The sequence below is a fragment of the Stegodyphus dumicola genome, chromosome 4, assembly GCF_044657685.1.
Source record: "Stegodyphus dumicola isolate Sdum_Otavi_A_Nest chromosome 4, ASM4465768v1".
Taxonomy (NCBI): domain Eukaryota; kingdom Metazoa; phylum Arthropoda; class Arachnida; order Araneae; family Eresidae; genus Stegodyphus; species Stegodyphus dumicola.
This window is the reverse complement of record NC_140771.1, coordinates 240,872,314-240,895,446: the sequence shown is the minus strand read 5'-3', so window position 1 is coordinate 240,895,446 and position 23,133 is coordinate 240,872,314. Positions and strand designations below refer to the sequence as shown.

Here is a 23,133-nt window from a genome sequence, read left to right as displayed (position 1 = left end):
AAACTGTACATTTTTAAACATAAACGTTTTTAGAAAAAATTCCGTTAAAAAGGTGTTAAGCTCACTTTGTTAAATAAATTCGTATTGAATCGATTTATTGAAACACGAAATTTATTTCAAGTTCGTAAAATAGCTAATGCCTACCTTCCATGACAATGTGAAAATGGAGCGTGTAGAGTAAAATCTCGCTTTCCTATAGCCCATTATGTCTCGAAATGACGCGATTTCGTCACAAAACATAAAATAAAAAAAAATTCGAATTCGAATTTCGAAAAAATCGCTTCGAGGTGCACTGGCTCTTGTCTAGATGCATCTATGTACCAAATTTCGTAGCCGTGGGTCTATCAGCTTACGCGCAGCGCGAACGAAAGACACACACACAGAGAGACTCTTTCTTTCATTATATGTAGAGAAAAATAATGATATTTACTCAGATTATTTGCTAAATGGGCTATTAATTTCGTTTTAGCATTTTGCGTCGGAAACTTTAAAAGACTGAATCACTTTTCAAATTGTTGCCACCCAATATGATCGCCCTGTATTATATTTAAAGAAATTAAATAAATAAGAATCTGCATAAGTGTATGTACGTTTCTCGCATTGTGATAAAACAAAGGTACCTAGACACATCAAATGTTTAATGACGTCACTCGAATATAGGCATTTGGAAGCCCAAATTTGGAATTTTGAATTTTTTTTTGTATTATATATTTCATATTTTGTAAACCTTTAACGAATTTTTGATGAACAAACTCAACAATTTCAAAGCGAGCAATGGCAACACTGTACAAAAATGAATAAATAAAATTAAATTAAATTAAAAATTAAAAAAAAAAACTCCAACGCGCGAGACTGAGAATCGGATATTCTAAAGATATGCACCTTTAACGAATTTTCGATGAACAAACTCAACAATTTCAAAGCGAGCAATGGCAACACTATACAAAAATGAATAAATAAAATTAAATTAAATTAAAAATTAAAAAAAAAAACTCCAGCGCGCGAGACTGAGAATCGGATATTCTAAAGATATGCACTTTTTAAATATTTTGTGATATTGCTGTTTAGTCGAATTTTACTGTTTAAGAGCGAAGAACATGAGACTGAATAAATAACGAAACGTTATAAAAACGCCCCTTTGGGTGTAATATAAAATTCAAAAGCTTTCAGAATTTTTTTTCCCCTTTTATTTTAAAAGAATTTTAACACGTTCACGCCAGCGCGGGCCACTGATGGCCCGCACTAGTCTGTCTCATCCGACGGCGCGTACCACCGGTGGCCCGCACTAGTGTGTGTTATCGGACGGCGCGTGCCACCGATGGTACGCATTCGATTTAAACACAATCGCTGAAAATTAAAATAATTAACATTTATTTATTGTAAAAACTTTTTAATAACAATTATATTTTAATAACAATATATTGTCTTAAAGGCGGTGCAGCTGCTCATCTGATAGTAAATAAATAAATAATAACAATTATAATTACTAATAACTATTAGCAAACGTACAACTCGTATACAGGTTTGAGCAGGTAATAATCGTGCTCCGCCAGATGAAACGCGGCAAAAATTTGAACGCTGTTTCACGGCGAAGAACATTAATTGGCCCCGGCGTGAAGGTGTTAAACATGACAGCAAGCAAAATAAGAATCCGAATTTCGAGATACTCAGTTTGTTTCACTAAAGTCAGAATGAAAAAATAAACTCAAAATCTATAAGGATAGTTTACTAGACAGAGGAAAGGTGATGGCATATGTTTATCTGTTAACACTTAAAAGTGCACAGGTATACTAATATGTAATTGCGCGGAATATGCATGAGATGTTCTCATGTATAAACAAAAGTAATATTATAAAATAAAATAAAAATTAAGGTGGAATTCAATCTTAAGTCGTCTCCGGTTTCATAAAATCTCCAAGTATTTCGAGGGGTCTGAATACGGACCCAAACACGAATCTCACATCGAATTTTTATATGAAATTGATCGTCTTTATCTACTACATTATATTTATCTTTTACTTTATCTACTACATCGTATTTACCTACTACTCTCTTGATAAAATATTTTCTTCGGGGATCTCTTAAAATAATATTATATGCAAAAACACCTGAATGCATGAATACAGGAATGTTTTTCTGTAAACAATACGGTGATAATACAAACTGTTGTTGGTAAAGAAAATATACTAAAGCACTATTTTTTAATAAGCTAAGTTACAAAAGTTTTCCGCTTGTATTTCATTTTAAAATGCTACTCTGTAATCAAACACGACCATAAAATTAATAACATAATTACTCTCAAAACCTAAAATAATACAAATTAGGTGGAATTACATAAATTTCACATACCTGCTTTTATATTCGAAACAGCAAAATAATGTTTTTGGGAGGTTATTCTAAAACGGGCGAGAAGGTTTGGAGCAGACGATGCAATTTCCTCTCTCTTGCGGCAACCCACTTCGTTTTGTTTTGAAAACCAAGGCTCGAAACTGCGAAAACTCAACAGGCACTGGCGCATGCGCAGATCTCAGCCTTTGGAGTATCGGGCGTTTCGAGTTCTGGAGATGTTTGTAGCAGGTAAAAGTGGTCGGGTTATGAAATGAAGTTTTTCGTTAATCAATGAAGTTCGCTCATTCTTAGTTGCAGAGTGCAGCGGCGGATGGGGTGGTGGCGAAAAATCACCATCATCGTTCAAGGACAGGAAAAACGTAAACCTGTTTTCCCAAACGGAAAGGTGGCATCATGGTGCTTCTCAGGGAAGAACCAGCGACTGCGAAAGTCTTGAACTTACGGTACCTTCACCGTGGAATTGGTGTGAAAGTGTGGGGTTTTTTGGTTATTCTAAGATGCCCATTGATTTATTCCCTAGTTACAGTGTTCGTCTGCACAGCTCGTTTACGATGAGCAGTTGAATACTGCCATTAAGCAAACTGGAAAACAATAACTTCCTGGTACAGTAACGATAACGTAACACGTGGTGTAGTAAATTATAGATTTCTAACTATTCAGACATTTTTTTTTTTTTTTTTTTTTAAATTTAAAGAAAAGGAAATCCTCGTGCACCACAAAGTATCATTATTAAGACATAATACTATTAAGACATATAACATAATAGTAATAAATTATAGACATAATAAAATATTACTATTAAGACATAATAATCAAAATAATTTTTTATTTCATTATCCATGAAATATAAATTATTTGAACCAAACAATCTGTCTAAAGATCTCAAATAAAAATCAGATTATCTAAGATATTTTTAAACACATAATTTATATCTTTATAAAAATATCTAATATGGACACCACACGACTTCCTTGTAAGGCCTATTAAATTATAAACGTTTATACTGTATTCCGTTTAAACTTATTTTCCCGAATTTCATTAGAGATATATTTCTCATTCAAGCAATTCAGCTGTCACTTCGCGGTAAGGCAAACACACATGTGAACTCAAAACATCTTCATTAAAAATTCTAAAGTTAAAAAAAAAAAAAAAACTAAAACAACAAATGCAGTTTAAAAAAAATTTAAAAAAGACAACTTTTATAATTAAAATTAGAGTTTCCACACCAAAACAAGAAATTCGGACAACGAGGAAAGAAGAACAAATTTTCGGTTCACAAAACTGAAAGTTAAATTTTGGTTCCACTGGGCAGAAAGACACTGAAGATACTGAACCAACTGGCTTCACTCACTATTCTAAATTAAGAATCTCAAATGTGGCCTCCTTAAACTTAGCTCGACTTAAACTTTTAAATTGTTGATAATTCTACAACTATTGCATGCAGATTAACTGAAGGCATGGAAACATTAATTGGAACATGAGAATGACATAAACACAGTCTCTTCTGAATACATTTTACAATGTGTTCTGGAAAAAAGAGTTCTTTATTCTATCCGTACGTAGAGATGTCACTCAAAAACATCGTTCAAATGGATTCTCGAAAACTATAAAAATAGATATTTTCGTTGAAATAAGGTAGCCGAAACTTTTCATGATACAATACTTCATTTATTTCGTACAAGGACGTAAAAAAAGGAAAAAAAAAAATACTAAGAAACTTACTAGTAATCTAAGCATGTATCTTTATTCCTTACATTCCAGAATCTTTTATTCCTTGCGTTCTAGAATAACGGCGGCACCTAGAGAGGCCCAACTTTCAATAAAAGTCACATGAGCATGTGAATAAAAGTATGTTGAAAGTCTGTAGTGTTTATATTTATTTTAACTAACATTTATTTTAAGTTTAAACTATCTTTCCTGTCAAGCCTTACTTTCCCCTGGAACTGCCAATGCCAGAGTACGTAAATTTTAGTAGAACGCGCAAGGATTCAAATTATCAGCGGAAGTATTCTGAGTTAAATAGAAAGGAAACGAGTTTGAAAGTGCTGCTTTCTTGCTTCACGAGTGTGGAGGTGGCTAGTTAGAAATTGAAGAACCACGCGTTTCGGCCTGTGTGCTTGCCTCGGCAAATTGTTAATCTTTCAGCGTAATATTCAGAGTTTGCTGAATTATCAGCGGCATTTTAGAACGCGATGAGGTTAGTTACGTTTAGAGAACCTCGTAGTTAGTTACTTGTTATTATCTCTTTTTAGTTTCTTATTTTTATTTTACCGCCGGGTCGGCGTAGTTTGTGAGCTTCAAGAGCACGCATTTGTAACTTCTAAAGTTGAATAAAAAGGGACTTAAACCCTTCTCAAGACTCTGTCTAATTTCCAGTTTCAGCAGTCACCACTTTGTTGCGTGCAGGTTGGAGGCGCGCAACTTTACAAGTCGAAGCCCGATTTTTTTTAATTTCAAATTTATTTCATGTTTCGGTCAAATTTAATGAATTTTTATTAACAACTCAGGGATTAAAAATCGATGTGTTGCCAGTACTCGAAATAAAGCATAATTATTACTAGCGTGCCAGTCTGTTGCCATTCCACAAATTCGAAGATATTTATCTTCCAAATTTAATCAACAAAACTCGGCTATCTGAAAGCAATATGTTGCCAGGGCCGCAAATAACACAGCTTTATCTTCCACTCACCAATGTGCTGCCATTCAACGAAGCATAAGAATTTTAAAATTTAATCTCTCTGTTATTCGTTATCAAACTAAGCTATTTATCAGCAGCAAATGCAATTCTAAAGAATATACTTAACATTTTATTTAAAGAAATTCATTTAAATAAAAATGCCTTTAATTCAAGAAACATGTAATTAAAACCTTAACTATTTTTATGAAATTATGCAAGTTGAAAAAAAATATTACTAATTTTTCTATTCTTTTTAATAACTACTTTGTTTGCGCTAAAAAAAAAAAAAAATGTCCCATACAGCTTTGCAATACAGCTTTGCAATTCATCCCACATCAGATAAAATAACTTTCCTTCCTCTTTTATAAATTAAATTAAAAGTGTGATGCAGACAGAGGGAAGTTTAATACACTTACGCATTTGTCTGCAGAGAGAAATCGTCCGACAGTAATGAATTACCTTGCCCCCCCCAAAAAAAAAAAAAAAAAAAAAAAAAAAAAAAAAATGGAGGTGAGAGATAGTCTTATCTCAAAGATAATTTCATGACGATAAAAATTTCTTACTTAGTCATTAGTATTTCCAAAAGGAAAATACACATACATATATGTAAGGAAAAAATCTGTAAACAGAAATAATCTGAAAGGTTTCAGATTTTAACAGTCGCCCTACAAGCGTTTTTTAAGGTTTTTTACGCTCTCACTAAGCTCGTAGTCTACCACTCTGCTGTTACACTCACTCCTACTAACACCCCTTTTTTTTTATCTTTTTGTTCTATTATTAAGCAGCATTTTCTTCGAAGTTATGCCATATACAATTCAAAGACAAAATTACAAAAATTTAACTGTTTTGAAACAGCTATCAAGTATTTGTGGGCGGAAATGTCTATTGAAATAAAGAACATTTAATCTGCCTCGGCAGTCAAGTTTGCTCTTTATTACGAATCAATATCTAAGTTATCAGTATTTCTAATACGTTATTATATGTATATTAACAAAAAGTATTTTCTTCTGTTTAATCTCAATGACGCGCTGACAGTTAAATTATTCAATCGAAAAAATATTTAAAAAAAAGCGAATAATCATTCTGTCACTTTCAATAATTCTGCTACGTCATATGATTGAAAAATTCCACTGGTTTTTGCCATAAAATCAGAAATTACGTTAAAAAATCTCATATAAATTTCATTTGGAAGATTTCCTCCCGCCCCTCCCATTTCTGTTCTATATCTCTCTACTGATAATATTAGTTTGTTCGTTAAACGAGGACATATGCAAAATATCATAACAATAAATTTTAAAATCTTTACTCCAAATTTTGAAAAAAAAAAAAATAAAAAAAAATAAAAAAATAAAATAAAAATCTGAAAGGTTTCAGATTTTAAATTACGTTCAAAGGGCCGCTTTTTAACATTTTGTGTGTTACCTTTATTTATTAAATATCCTGTTCTTCGCACTTAAACCATAAATTTCAGTTCAATAGCAATGTCTCAAAATAATTTTAAAATGAGCCTATCTTTAGAATTTCCGCAACACAATTCCGTGCCCTGGAGATAAAAAGGTTTCCCTCCCCCCGTAGATTGTTGCCATTGCTCGCTTTGCAATCGTTGAGTTTGTTACTCAAAAATTCGTTAAAGTTTTACAAAATATGAAATCGATCATAAAAAAAATTCCAAATTTCAAATTTGGGCTTCCACATGCCCATATTCGCAGTAGGATTACGTCGTTCAAAATTCGATGGCTCTATGTACCGTTGTTTTATCACAATGCGAGAAATATACATACATTTATGCAGATTTTTCATTATTCAATTTCTTCAAATATAATGCAGGACTCAAACATTTGGTGGCAACAGTTTGAAAAGTGAAACGGACAATTATAGTGATTCAACGCAAAACGAAAACAATAGTCCTTCAGGGACTTAAGTCCCTTTGGATTAAAAATCTGAAAGCTTTCAGACTTTATATTACACCCAAAGGGACTTTTTCTAACGTTTTGTGTGTTACCTTTATTTATTAAATATCATGTTCTTTGCACTTAAACCATAAAATAGAATTCAACAGGAATATCGCAAAATAATTTTTAAAATGAACTTGTATCTTTAGAATTTCCGATACAGAATCTCGCATTCTGGAGATAATTTTTTCCCCTGTAAAGTATTGCTATTGCTCGCTTTGAAATTGTTTACTCAAAAATTCGCGAAAGAGTTACAAAATATGGAATCTCTACATATAATAAAAGAAAGAGTCTGTCTGTGTGTGTGTCTTTCGTTCGTGCTGCGCGCAAGCTAATAAACCCAGTGTTCACTTCCACGCCTATCGAATTAATTTCTACCTTTTCGTTGCCCTGCGTTGGCAACACGCTTTTGAGATTTGTCGTTCGTAGAATTCGGTCGCGAAAAGCGTAGCTGACCTGTAACTGTTGTAATTCCTATTTTATGTTTATCTGTACTGCTGAATTATTACTAAATGTTTACGTGTGAATGTTTTATTATTAAATGTATTCAGTTTGGTTTAAATAGACGAGAGTGACTGAATTTATTAAGTATGTTTAAAGTCGAAACTGCGTCATCCATGTCGGCGCCATTCTAATACGAGGAACGTAAACACCCATTGCTACGAAATTTGGTCCATAGGTGCATCTAGACAAGAGCCAGTGCACTCGAAGCGATTTTTTAAAAATTGGAATCAGATTATTTTATCTTTTTTGATGAAATCGCATCATTTTAAATAGTTTCATTCTTTTAGAAATGCGGGTTTGGTAACAGTTTTTCATTGAATGCTTTGTATACTGGACTGCTGTTTGTTAAAAATAGGAAATAAAATGCTGCTTATTTTCTTTTGATTTTTGGTCACGCAACACGCGCATCGCAATCTTCTTATTCTGACACGCATGTGTCTCGCGAGGCACAACAGAAAGAATTTCCTTTCCCCCCTCTCTCTTTAATAACTAATGGCAAAGAAGTTGGTATATTTTGAATTATGTCATCCACAAAGCACAATTTTGATTGGTTATTGCTTTCTGATGACTGTTACTTTCTGATGATAGTTTCATTCTTTTAGAAATAGGGTTTTGGCAACAGTTTTTCATTCATTGCTTTGGATACTGGACTGCTGACTCTTTTCTCTTGAAAATATGAGATTTACTGCTTATTTCATTGTAATTTTTATATTATGTTTCAATTATATATAATTTTAATTATATAAAAAGTTTTGCCTGGTTTTTTTTTTTTAGGAAACAATGTTTTTAACTTCTTTTATACGATTTGAATTCTTAAGATTTTGCAACGGGAAATTGGTTAATTTATTTATTAGGATAATTAATATTTGTAATTGTTTATTTCATTGTAATTTTATTTTATATGTGATACATTTTTATTGAATTTGTTTTGATAAAATTGTTCTGTAGAGTAAAAGTCTGTGCAAGTTTTAAATTTAATATTTGGTGTTCTCTTTAGGCATTTTTACGGTACATTTAAAAACCAGATGAAAGCCAGTCGATAATAAAACTAATTCCAAATTAGGTCTTCCAGATGCTCATGTTCGGTGGAGGATTACGTTATTCAAAATTGGATAGCTCTACGTACGTTGTTTTATCACAATGCGAGAAACATACATACATTTATGCAGATTCTTCATTATTTAATTTCTTTAAATATAACACAGGACAATAATATTCGGTGACAACAATTTGAAAAGTGAAACAGACATTTAAAGTTTTCGACGCAAAATGCCAGATGCCCTTTGGGCTAAAAAAAAGAACTTTTTCACCATATTATATCTTCTTCCACAAATCGTACGTGTTTTCAAAAATTTGAGTTCATACCTCATCAGGAATTGATTTAAATATCGATGACAATGTCTTGACCATAGCGATAAATGCCGCTAATCAGTTAAGCAACAGATTATAAAAAATGGTTCGTCTCAACAGAGATAAGATCAATAAATCGTTATACTGGATAAGATGTACAACTTTAATCGAAACCTATTTTAATAAATTTATGTTAGGTAAGATCATCTGTGAGTTACGATATTCCATAATCAGCAACCCAGCGAAGAAAGCGAATTATCTTGCTTAAGTACTAAAGAAGCGCTTACTGTTAAGTTTTAAAAATAGAGAAGGTTAAAAAAATCAAACTAACGTTTCGTTTCTCTTTTTATTTAAACAAAGTATTCTATGGTTGGCAACACATAAAACTAAAACAACAATTTGGGCTAATTTTTTTTTTTTTAAATATCTGAAAAAAGTTCAGATTTTAACGGTCGGTCGATAAGGTGTTTCACGACATCGCTGAGCTCGCAGTCTACCGATCTATTGCAGTCACTCCTGTTAAACCATTTCTTTTTGTCTTTTTAGCTTTATTATGAAGCACCATTTGTTATGGTTGCTGTTACTTATGTTCTCTTGTCTGACAGCAACATCTCCTACTATTAGCTTTATATGAATGACATAATGATTTTGTATTTGTTAAATTCAAATATATATATATATATATATATGTGATATATTAATGCGTAATCGTTCCACGTGTGTGGAAAGACGAACAGATGACGCCGACACAAAATTCCCAATCTTCATTTCCAAGCATATAAAATTCCCAATCTTCATTTCCAAGCATATAAAATTCCCAATCTTCATTTCCAAGCATATAAAATTCCCAATCTTCATTTCCAAGCGTATAAAATTCCCAATCTTCATTTCCAAGCATATAAAATTCCCAATCTTCATTTCCAAGCATATAAAATTCCCAATCTTCATTTCCAAGCATATAAAATTCCCAATCTTCATTTCCAAGCATATAAAATTCCCAATCTTCATTTCCAAGCATATAAAATCATCTCGGATATTTATCCAATCATAATGAATTATAATAATTTCTTATGTGCACGAGTTGACAGGGCGACATCATTTTAGACGGACAAGCAGACAAGCGGGGATATCTTAGCAGTGGCGAAGCCAGGAAAACTAGTTTTTTTGTGCCAAGAGTATTTATACTAAGTGCATGAAGAAAGTGCACTAAGCTGCGATTGGCTAATCTTAGGCTGTTTTATAACATAGAAGGATCTCAATTTTAGGAGAACTGGGGAGACCAGATGAATTTAGGAGGAGAGCACCAAAAATCGTTAATTTTGAGGTCGCCAATTATTTTTAAAGCAGATATCATATTTTCTTATATCTTACACACACATATATATATAAATAAGTGGTCAGTGAGTGAATACAAACTCAGCATATACTGATATGAATATATATTCATCAGTATATATTTATTTATTGGCCTTACGTAATGTAGTGTTCACATCAGATATTTTTCAAAGCGTTAGAATTAGCTTACTAATGCAGACTTTAACTTTTTGCAATGTATAGCAATTAAAAACGTTACTACATTTTTGACCTACAATTTTGGGATTAGTAATTATCTAACAAGCCTTTTTAAAACAAAATGAAGCTGAAACAAAGACATCTGGCAACAACAGGTATCTCAAAGATTCTTATGAAAGGAAATTACATCAACTCGTTAAACATTTATCCAGCATAGTTTTCGAAGAAAATCGTGCTGGCAGACATTCCAAAAAGGAAAACTCTCTTCAAAGATATCTTGCGTGTTCAAAGGAACTCAAATATTTGCAGTTTTCTTGAGATTTATGACAGGTTGTTTTATTCCGCAATGGATAATCTCCTAACTAAATAAATCGATACTTTATATCTAACAGCTGGTCACGAATGGTCTTTAAATCAAGACCTAAACTCTACGATCATTCGGTAATTTTCGTTTTCGAAATAATAGCAATTAAGTGAAGAAATATGTACCCAGAAATGTTTTAGAGAGAATAAAAGAGCTGGAAATGTAATGTTTGACAGAGAAACAGGTCATTATTTTTCAAAAAAAATTACTTTCGGTTTTAGAACAGTAAATTAACAGCAACGTGTACTGAAATAAGTAAGAAAACTGTAATGAAGATTTTCAGCTATTACTTATTTTTCATTTATAATAAAGATATAAATTATCACAAAATAAATTATCAAAGATTATAAAAGGTGACTATAATAAACACTACAGTGAACAAATTAATTGGAAGAAAACGATTTTTTGATACATTATATATATATTTAATAATAAAATTCCATAGTCAAGAATATACTTAAAATTCTAACTGTATGTTCTTTTCATTTTTAATGGCGACGGTCTCTTATTTGAAAGTACGTGGAATTAAATCTACAGCCCCGTAGTCAAGTTGTTTTTCCCGCCTTTTGTACACGTACAGTTATAGAATATTCTGGAAATATTTAAAGCGAACTGGATTGGCCGACGAGGCTGACGTCATTTCTTGGAAGCTCCGCCTTTCCAGAGGCTATAAAAGGACTCGCAAAGGAATATCGGGGTCATTTTCTTAAATGTCACGATGCAGTAAACTTCATACAAAAAGTTATTAGTAATTCTTTTTATTTACTCCGGATACCTGATTTTGTAACTGCTATTTCTCCTGAATAATAATAAATGGATTCTGTTTTTTAAACTTATCGTCTGATAATTTAAGCTACGACTACATTTATGATTCTTCTCCAATCTTTTTCTTCTGGACAAAAGCTGGTACATCATATATATATGCTGAAGTACACCTTCCACAAAATAAATAAGTAAAATAAAGGCAGTCAGTTCTATATCTTCTGATCTACTGGGACGTTTGTCGAAATTTAACTTGCGTTTTTCATGCCCAAAAATGCGACTTAGGATGTGCAGTTTTATATAAAGCATTGTTTTGACAAAGGTATTTTGACATAAACCTGTTTTTCTTTATTTCGATTCTACGACTCAAATTATGCCAAAATGTCAAGTTTTGTAAAAGTCACACGAGTAATTTAAACATTAGCTCTCGAAATTTTAGCTCTTCACTGTTAATTGAATTTGGTATATATATGTATATATATTTATTAATATATCTTTTTTTATTAAACTTATTTGATTTCTTCTTTCAAAATTCGAAATTTAGGTCAAGTTCAAATAAAATTCGCAACTATTTTCCGATTTATTTCTAAAATTTGCAATATTTAGTAAATTTTAAAATTTTTTTTAAAATATTTTCGAATTATAATGTATAAAATGTTTCTCATAAACTTAAATTAGATGTATTTGTAAGCACATCTGAAAAAAATTACAAGTTTTTATTCAAAATTTCCTAAAATATACGTGAATTTACATATCGGCAAGTTTTGATATTTGGAATATTTTTTATATGCGATAATAACGCCAAAAGTGGTTTACGCACTATGTTAAAATTATTTGAAAGTAATGAACTTATGACATTTGTTCCGCTCTTGTACAACGAAAAAAGGGAAGGATAACAGGTTGCTATAAAGTTTGCCGAGTTGCTATAAATTACGAAATTGGCCATTTTTGGCGCAAACTGAAAAAAACGCGCCAAGATAAATTTTTGAATTTCTCCATATATTTCTCACCAAAAATTATAAAATTTAATATATAGGCATTGTCGCAGAATCGAAATGTGGAAATGTCGCAGTCGCAGAATCGAAATGTGGAAAAAAATTGGTATTCAGAAATTTGAAAATTCAAAAAAGTCCCATTTTGAGTCAAAATACCCATGTTAGAATATCGCTATATATAAATCTAATATATATCATAAGTCGCGCTTTCGAGACATGGGAAACACAAGTTAAATTTCGACAACTGGTTCAGTAGGACGGTAGATGTAAAGTTTTTTTTTTTTTTGTTGTTGTTGTTGTTGTTGTTGTTGTTGTTGTTTTGTTTTTTGCTAGGTGCACAACCTTCCTTGATTTTTAAAAGCTCTTCAAGAGGTATGTTTATTTATAAAATACCATCAAGAACATTTAAAACACAGAAATTTAGATAAAATATTTGTGTAAACACAATGAAATTGTCTAAAATTGTGCGAAACGCCTCTAGCGTACCTTTTTACATTTTTAAATATGTACCATATATTTTAAATTGCACTTCTTGTATTTTATAATTCAACGAAAAATCAGGTATACTTAAGCAATTAACATCAAGTTCTCGAGATCTTTTAAAAGAAAAGGCCTCTAAATTCGCGATCTGTCAAGTTCCATTTCAAATATATGTTACATTTATTCTTTTTCAATATTTACGTGTCCCAAAGGTAGTGAAGTCAACCAGGAGTCTCATATTTTTTTCTAAAATAATCTTTTAAATATATATATCCTCATTCACTTTACGTTAGAACAATATTTGCGCAGAAAAACATCTGAATCCTTACAAATACCTTCTACATTATCTATGTGAAATATAAATAGCAGTTTAGAAGGATACGTTTAAACAAATGCGTAGACGTTTTATTGAAATAAAAGGAAATTTTTGTGTAGGGTATTGATTCAGAATTTATGCTATTTTATTCTCAACACTTGTGCCTTCTGCTTTTATATTTTCCGGCATTCTTTTGACGTAATTCTAATGCACACAATATCGAAAGGAGGATGTCAAAGTTAATTTCTAACATAAATAAACTCGAGCTATAAAATCTCCTGAGATTTAAAGCTACCAATAGGTAGAAGTTCGCCAAACAGAAAATTCTTCTGTATCCCCACAGAAATGTATCAACCTCTACAAATCCTGCAAAGAATGAATTCTTGTATTCTTCGTCAAATCCTGTAAATGCATCTTTTCCTTGTGGGATTACTTTTAAAAAAAACACCTGATGTGGACACCGTATGATTTCCTTGAATGATCTTTTAAATTATACATAATTTTTGCTGTAGTTAAAAAAATAAATAAATAATATGATGATTTATTATATCATACATTGGTTATCATAAATTAAGGAAAAATCACAAAAATCACGATTACTGAAAAAGTTACATGTAAAATTATATAAAACTTACCCACAATATACAACACATAGTAAGGTATCAAATAACATAAAAAGAAATTACCAGACAATTATGGAAGTATAGAAATTAGCACATGTATAAAATGAACAAATCGAAGATGTCATTTTGCTATAGTAAAAGTACCTTCAATGTGGAATATGATCGCCTCTAGAAGCAATACAGCACATACAGCGATGCGTGATGCTTTCAATTATGCGGTCTATCAGTTCCATAGGAAGCGAGAGCCATTGCTCTTGCAAAGCAGTTGCAAGCGCGGCAAGGGTCTAAGGGGGCGGATTGAGAGCAGCTAGACGTCTCCCTAAAGCATCTCAAACGTGCTCGATAAGATTCAAGTCCGGGAATCGAGCTGGCCAAGATAATAGCCCTCCATTGCTCAGGCGTCCAGTGGACATGTTGTCGCGCCCGTTGCAAATGGTCCCTCCTATGGCGTGACTTGAGCAGCACGCAAATGGTTGTTCGCCTCGCATACAGACCACCTTTGTGAAGCCTTCTACGCACAGTTGACGTTGACACCAAACTTCCGGTGGCTGCAGCAAGGGAGAATCTAAGAAGATTCGGAATAGCGGTTCTATTCCTGAGTGCACATAATGTCAAATATCGGTCACCGGCGCTCGTCTTAGCAGTTGGCCGTCCTTGGCTGAACCTCCTCGGTGCCGAATCTGTGATTTGAAATTGCCTCCAATGTCTATGAACCACAGAAGGACTCACATTTAGCCATCTGGCCACTTCTGTTTGTCTTTGCCCTGCCTCTAGTCTTCCAATAGCTTTCTGTCGTAGTTCTACAGGTAAATGATGCCTGGAGATCATTGTTACGAATTGGCTATCTCAGATTTCTGATGTCACTATCACAGTGAAATATGTGGGCTTGCTCTCAAACATGGACTTTTATGCTCCTCGCAGATGACGTATTCCGAGTGCAGCGCCACTAATTTGTATATTGAAGTTTACTCAGCTACTCTTACTTGGCAACTTATTCAAATTTTACACGGTTTGGCTTATTTTTGAGGGAGTTATCGCTATTTTTTTTATCTTTCCTTAATTTATGATAACCAGTGTATATTGATATAAATAATATAGTATTTATAAAATAAATAATATATTAAATAAAAAATAAATAATAATCCGATGATAAAAATTTCATTGGAGATATTTCTCATTTAACTTTTTCAGTTCTTACTTCGCGGCAAGGCAAAAATGCATAAAAACCTAAAACATCTACCATAAAAATTGTATAATAAAGAAAACCTAAAACACCAAGTACAGTTAAAAGCAGTTTAAAAAATTAATTTTACGATTAAAATTAGAGTTTCTCTGCGAAAAGAAGCATTAGGCCAGCGGACAGAAAGACAAAACTTCTGGTGCACAAAATTGAAAGTTAACTTCTAGTCGCACTGGGTTAAAAAAGCACTGAATTTGTTGCACCTGCTGACTTAATTCACTGCTGCTAAGAGTTTCACACGCAGACAAATGACGACTACTTAAATTCGGGGTAATTCTACAACTATTGCATGCAGACTAACTAAGCTCATAAAACTCAACCGGAACATAAGAATAACATAATTCAACCACTTTTGAAACAAAAAATACACGATTTAGCGACATATGAGAATACAAATACTGAGCTCACCGAGCCGGGTAACAGGTTGGGAGTAAATATATATATATATATACATACGGCGGATTGCAAACAAAAAGGGAGGTGCATAACTAGATCTTATACCAATCCCATATACAAAATTTTAGCGTTGTAGGACTATTCATTTTTGAGTTATGCGAGATATATACATACGTACGTACGTACAGATGTCACGAATAAACGTTCTCTTCTGAATCCAATTTAAAATTCGTTTTGGTAAAAAAATCCTTTATTTTCTTCCACAGGTAGAGACGTCAGGCAAAAGAATCATCCAAATGGACTGGATAGCCTTTCAAAATGGATATTTTCGTTGGATTATGATATCCGTAATTTTTCGCTATTACAGTACTTGATACTATGATAGATTTGAGACAACGCTTGTTAGACTCTTGCACTGCACATTTTCATCATCAAATTACTTTGAAATTTTTATTTCAGATAATGAAATCGAACTTTTAATGGGGTCTCTCGATTCCTATGCTTACGATTGGAAAAGTTTCACACTCGTTTTAAAAATTTAAATTTTAAAGAAGTTTGAATCCCTTGCGACAAAAATTTACTGGGGTATTTAAACCCAAAATGTGAAATTTTTTATGTCCTTCTCGACTCGAGAGATCGGTGAATGAGTTACAATAATTCGAGGAAATACGCTTAACTGAAGTGCAGCAAAAAATGTACATAATTTAATAGGTCGTGCAAAGAAGTCACGTGGTTTTCACATCAGGTATTTTACTGCAGCAGACAGAATAAACGAGATCATAATTCTCTTCACACAGAAATATAGGATTGGAAGCAAATGTTAGTTGTCAGAAATTCACCAAATGCGATTACAAAAGATGCACATGTTCAACATCTCTTTGATGAAATTAGGCTTGATGGGAAACATATTACAGAGAAACAACTGCTGTCCACAAGAAATAGTATTTGGACAGTAACCGTTTTGTTTTCCTAAACATTGTCAGACGCGCTCAGAGATCAGTTTTGTTGAATCGCACCGAAGGCAGAGAGTGGCGCAGAATATAAATCAGTTGAACGCGGAAAAACTTATAGGTGAAATAAAAATATAGATTTGTGTACTAAACTGTGACATCAAAGTCGTACTAATGATGATTATCCTGTTGTAGAAGAATTCTCGCCACCCAACCTGTACAGTGTTTAGCGTCGCTGGCTGCCGTGCCGAAGGGCCTGGGTTCGAATCCCGCAGAAGGCATGGATTTTGCAAATGTATAGTGTGGGTGCGGTATGACGACACTCTAAATTTGGGGCGAGCCTAAATTTCACTGGTGTGGTTTCGTGGAAGAGGAGAGGGCGGGAAAACCCTCTGACCCGTAACCCCGGGGTGTTCTCCATCAAAACTGGGAGCAGAACTGAGCTAAATCGCATTGTCACTTGTAATGTCTCAATCACATTATGTTTCGGCTACGCGGGACTTGAAAGGAACAGTTCTCAGAACCCGCACAATTCCAGGAAACCTACGTAGCTAGGTTACCATTTCCACTTACTACAAAGACTTGAACGCGAAACACTAATCGATTATCGCTCAGATTGGGATCACGTGAGGCTTCAGAAGCAGAACTTTCATCTGATTGGTTGTCTCTACCAGGGACTGAGGCTCAGCCGAGATATTTTCGGTTAGGTTTTGAAAATATCCCGCATAGACGCAACATTGTTTCCGTAGCTATTCTGGACTTCGCTTTAGGCAGGGATCTTTTTTCTACGAATCCTCCCGTTTAAACCAGTGCTACCAGAATCTCGTTTCTCAGAAAAGTCCAGTCTAGCAGAGACTGTTGCCATGTGTGATAACCTCTTTAGGTGCTCAAGGCTGTTGCCAACGACAGGCGAAAACTTGCGTTCCTTGCCAAGAGGAATTTCGTGAGCTTGGGCTGACTACGTCAGACAAGTTATAATGTATTTCTCCCACTTCCCTAGTGTGCCTTCGTGACGCAGTGGTAGCACGCTGGGCCGGTATTCCACAGGTCCGTGGTTCGATTCCCGGCGAATGCGAATGCATATTTTTTCATCTTTTCTGCTTCCAATCAAGTTAATGACTCTACAAGTGGCGCCCGAACTAAAAGGGTTGTGCATGATGATTCTCCGCACCCAGGATTTGACGACTAGGTCCCCTAAAACCCTAGTTGCCCTTTAAAAAGGGGAGTATATAAGGTATTTCTCCCACTTTCCTAGCGTGCCTTCGTGGTGTAACGGTAGCACGCTGGGCCGGTATTCCAGAGGTCCGTGGTTCGGTTCCCGGCGAAGGCGGTTGCATATTTTTCATCTTTACTGTTTCCAAAAATCCTAATTTCTCTACAAAGGGAGCATAAGCAACAACAGTTCACTGCAAAGCGTTGTTCATGTTAAAATAAACAATATCAAAATAGACACAAATATACAGATAATAAACTGAAGTAATTTAAATTAAAATAAATATTAAGTTCAAAAACCCAAATTATGCTTTGTAAGCGGCACTGATTCGGTGGTAATATTTATTAAATTCATAGCATAATCGACTTCAAATACCATATTCCAAATGGAACAATGGCGTGGCAAAAAATAGCAAAATTCCTATTGCATATATTAATGTAAAAAGTCTGATTTTTATGCCGTATGACTTCCTTGTACGCTCTATTAAGATATGTACACTTTTTGCTGCATTTAATATAAATTTTCGGCAAATTATCCCAACACGAATAACCGAAACCCTCAATGTGATTTAGATTAAAATAACGCGCGGAACAAATACTAATTTAGTATACTAACTAATTTACTATATTCAAAAAACAAAAATCAGCTTTTATTATATTTGCAAATTTTCACAGGACTAGTTTCGATGGTTTTACCGAAGCATCATCCTCAGCTGCCGAAGCTGTAACCGTCAAGGTAAGTTGAAAATGGCATCAAAAATTGAAAATTTTTAATTAAATATCCCGGTGAATTTTTGTCGAACTTCTTACAATTTTTGTCGTTAAGAAGTCAAACTTCTTACAACTTTATTTTTTCTTAACGAGTATAAAACTTTCCGAACTAGTATATGTATACGAACTGAGAGAATGAAGTTAGATTTCGTTATTTATTCAAAATTAATTGCCTGTTTTAAATTTGACATTGCCAAAGCATTAATATTTTCGCAATTTAAAACACTTCTAGAAGAATATGACTACGACAACCAGTTGCGTGACACACATACAAAAATTGTCAAAATGTCAAATTTTTTGACAAAAAAAATTTTGTCAAAAAATTTCAATTTTGAATCCGCTTTGAATCTGTTCAAATAGATTCGGAGACTGTCAAAATGGATATTTCGTTTGAAATATGATACCGGAAACTTTTATAGATTACAATACATACTTTATTTCGTACCAGGAAGTTAAAACAAATGATACCAACTACAGTTGTCCCAAAATTCCCACACAAACCAATGCAGTAAAAAAAAAGAAGGTGCAAATTATTTTTTTTTACACAGAAGTTACTTTAAAGAAAAGAAAATCTGAAATGTTTCAGATTTTAAATTACGCCTAAAGGGGCGTATTTTTAACATTTTGTGTGTTACCTTTATTTATTAAATATCGTGTCCTTCCCACTTAAACCATAAAAAATCACTTCAGGAGTAATATCATAAAATAATTTTAAATTAAGCCTATCTTTAGAATTTACGATTTAAGCCTGTCTTTAGATTTTAGGATAATTTACGATTGAGTCTCGTGCACTGGAGATAAAAATGTTTTTTTCTGTACAACGTTGCCATGACTCGCTTTAAAATCCTTGAGTTTGTTAATCAGAAATTCGTTAAAGTTTTACAAAATATGAAATGGATAATAAAACAAATTCCAAATTTCAAATTTGTGCTTCCATATGCCATTTTGGCAGTAGGATTACGTCATTCAAAACTAGATGGGCCTAGGTACCTTTGTGTTATCACAATGCGGGAAACATATATACATTTATGCAGATTCTTCATTACTTAATTTCTTCAAATATCATACAGGGCGATAATATTGGGTGGCAACCGTTTGAAAAGTGAAACGGACATTCAGAGTGATTCGACGCAAAATCACAAAACGAAAACAATAGTCCCTCAGAGAGAAAGCCCCTTTAAACTAAAAAAGTTCTGTAAAAATTGTTTATTTTAAACGTATACTACTCTACGTTTAAAATAAACAAATTATGTTGCTTTTAAAAGTTTTGTAATTTTGCTGTTGGATTTTTTAAGACATAAGTGCGAAGAAAATGATGCTTAATAATCAAGTTATAAAGACAAAAAAAATGTGTTAGGAGGAATGAGTTTACTAGCAGACTGGTAAACTGCGAGCTCAGGAAGAGCGTAAAAAACCTTTACAAACCCTTTTGGGCCATCGTCAAAATCTGAAATCTTTCAGATTTTATTTATTTTTCTTTTTGGTTCATTTAATTTATTTACATATTTTATTTACAAAAACTAGTAAAACTCGTAGACTAGTAATTAAAGTATTTCGAGCGAATAAAATTACATAATGGTATTTTCATACTGGTTTTATTTATTCCAGCCTTTTTAGTGCAAAGTATAAATCAAGTGAAATTTGAGTTCAATCTTCGTAAAACAATGCGTAAAACAAAGCCACATAGCCTTAGCTGATGTAATACACTGAAGTTTTAATCCGAAGTTCTTAATCTGAACATTTTAATCTTTCTCTAAACTAAATTTCAAACAAAAGCTAATGCTCTTCTAGTCAGCCTATTCAGAGCAATGAACTCCTTAGTTAATGATAAGCAAATCTGTTTTAGTTATGAAATGAAAGTTTTCGTTTCCTGGGGTTGATTAAGCTGTAGAAATATAATAAAGACCTTTATTCTGCATTCGGAATTGATTTTACAGTAAACGTCCGAAAATCCGTAACTGGGTCTGTAGGGATTTTTCAGAACTCTCAGACATTACTTTCAGAATCCAGATTTAAGATAAAAAGCAAAAGAATTTCAAGTAAATTTTGACGGCTCATTAATTAGCGAGCAAACGACGCATCATTTATCAACCCGAAGACGTTTTTAAAGAAAAAATAAATTCAATACTTCTCAAAAATGTAAGCAATAAAAGTCACCGTGAAAAAAAAGAGAATATATAATACGTGAAATTCTATGTAAAAGGGAAGAAATAAAACAAGTAAATATAATGTATTAAGGAAAGTAAAAGTTACGCAACTCTACAGATTAATTACTTGGCTTCAGTTCATTCACTAATCATCATCATATCCGAGTTACTTCCGTGTAACATAATGCTATGAATTTTATATATAAAATAATTTTACTGAAATTATATGATAAATTGTAGTATTTTTTGTATAATGTAACATAAAATGCTTGAAAGAGACAAAGCTGTACCAGAAAAATAAGATTTCAAGGGCAATGTCGTTAAATCAGTGAGATATTCCAAGCTAGCGATGGTTACGGCGACTAAATTTTGTTTCCAAATTTGGCAAGAAATCTCTTTGGCCGCCAAGAAATCTCTAGTATTTTCCCTTTCTCGAAATTATTAGAAGGCATATAAAGTTACACATAAGGGTCAGAAAAAAACCTAGCCACCATTTGGCGCCATTTTGGTCTGGTCGTTGTATAACTGTAGCCGGTAATCTAATTGGTCCCTATATGTAACTGTAACCGTATCTGGCTCTTATGTTGGATTGGAGGACGACCCGGTCCCCCTTGTCAATGAAGACCTTATGGCTAATATAGGTAGCCCTTATGTGTAACTTTATATGCCTTCTAGTAGTTTCGAGAAATGAAAGGTACCAGAGATTTCTCGGCGGCCAAGGGTAACTTATATAAGACAGACCAACGAGAGTACCAATTTACGAGTTTTCAGAAATTATATCAGAGCTGACTTCGGAGTATTCAGATATCAGGAAAGCTTCGCCTTTTAAATGCGCTTTGCACTGCTTTGTGTTTAATGTTCTTACTAGTTTGTAGTGTAGCTACTGATTGTGCTCAGTGATATTGAGAAGAGTTGTACGAGTGCTTTTGTGGAAAGCTCCAGAACCGTCAAGTGTTTCACTTGGTAAAAATAAATTTTATAAAACTATCATGGATTGTGTACGCATTCACTTTATTATGAACCTGTACGCGCGCAACCCTTTTTCGTGTCAGAAGTGGGACTTGAGTTCCGGTGACAAGAGCGATGTATGAGCAACTATGACAGCTCGTGGCAGCCTTTGTTTCATTCAAAGTGACGGAAGTGGGACAAGAATCCCCATCTTAAAGCTGTCAAAGTAGAGATGGAAGCGGGCCAGGAAGAGATGAAACCAGGGGAAGAAAGATGGAAGGGGATGTCAAGTCCGGCAAACGAGATACGAAAGCGGGCGAAGAATATGTTAAGGAAGAGATGAAAGCTGTTCAAAAAAAGATGGGAGGGACCGTCAAATCAGTTCAAGAAAGATTTCAAAATAACTTGTATTAGTAGGAAGGAATCCAAGAGCAAATTGGCAAAAAGTGAGCGCAGACAAAAAAAAAAAAAAAAAAAAAAAAAAAAAACCTCAACAAAACCCTTGGGGCGACGTTAAAATCTGAATCCTTTTATATTTTCTTTTAATCATCTGTTCTTGGGGTCTCAGTATATCAGCAACAAACTTATTTTGAATCTCAAAAATACAAAATTACGCGAAATTCTAAAATTTGGTGTCATTTTTCTCGCATACATGACTTAAAGATACCTCAAAAGCACGTTTTTCAATCAGTTTTTAAGAATCATTCATTTTTGCGTCCAATTTGCAATTCGAGAATGCAGTTTTAATGCTACATCAAGGAGAAAGTATGCAAATAGTCTGCATATTTTCCCATATGTGTATAATTTTTGTACACGTCGGTAGAGCTCTACAGAAATTATAGAATTTTATACCTAATTCTCTATGCAAATATTTCTCTATAAAATTCTGCAGAATTTTCTGAAGTTTCCACTGAACAGAATTCGATTCCTAGATTTAAAAAATCACTTAAAAACGTTAAAAAGCTTTTACAGAGTGAAATTTCATAGACACTGAAAAGTTTTTAAACTGAAATCAAAGCAAATTTTCGGTTTCTGTGGATATAGAAGAGCGAAAAAAAGCACTTTTTCTTCATAAATGTTGAAAAAAAAATTTTAATGGAAATTTTTAACATTTTTTTCTCTAGCTTAACGCTTATTAATAAATAAATTTAGCTTATATTTTGTCACCTTTTTGTAAAATATTGCTTAAGTAATAATTGTGTAAAAATTAAATCTTGCAAAAGCATAAAATCGATTAAAATCATAAAATTAGTTAAAAGATTAAATTTATGCTGTTAACTGTAATTGATTCATTTGATTTCAACAATATATGCTTTTAATTATTGTTTATGCATAAGTTAATAAGAGAAATTTTAATAAGAAATTCCTAATATAAGAAAATTTTATCTTTAACTAAATTTAACTCCTATTTGAAATTATTATTTTATTTAAATTTTGAAGTCAAAAAAAATATTAAAAAATTTTATCAAAGAAATCTGATGTCGAAACCACATTACTTTCTTGTACAACCTATTAAATTATACTCAAATTTTGCTGCACTTCATTAAAAGGTATTTCCTCGAATTTCATTAGAGATATGTTTCTC

The 23,133-nt window shown here is 33.0% G+C and overlaps 1 protein-coding gene across 3 annotated transcripts in view; it reads right to left on the bottom strand.

The window, feature by feature from the left end:
• The window catches only part of LOC118192048 (calpain-9-like), a 390,870-nt gene that overhangs the window by 165,430 nt on the left and 202,307 nt on the right, over window positions 1–23,133 (bottom strand). The window contains exon 1 of one of the 3 annotated variants that reach the window (XM_085816135.1): window positions 2,350–2,580. The exons of the other annotated variants lie outside the window; for them this stretch is intronic. The gene's annotated coding sequence lies outside the window, so the exon portion shown is untranslated. Of the gene's footprint in view, window positions 1–2,349; window positions 2,581–23,133 lie in introns of those variants that run through there. 3 annotated transcript variants of the gene reach the window in all.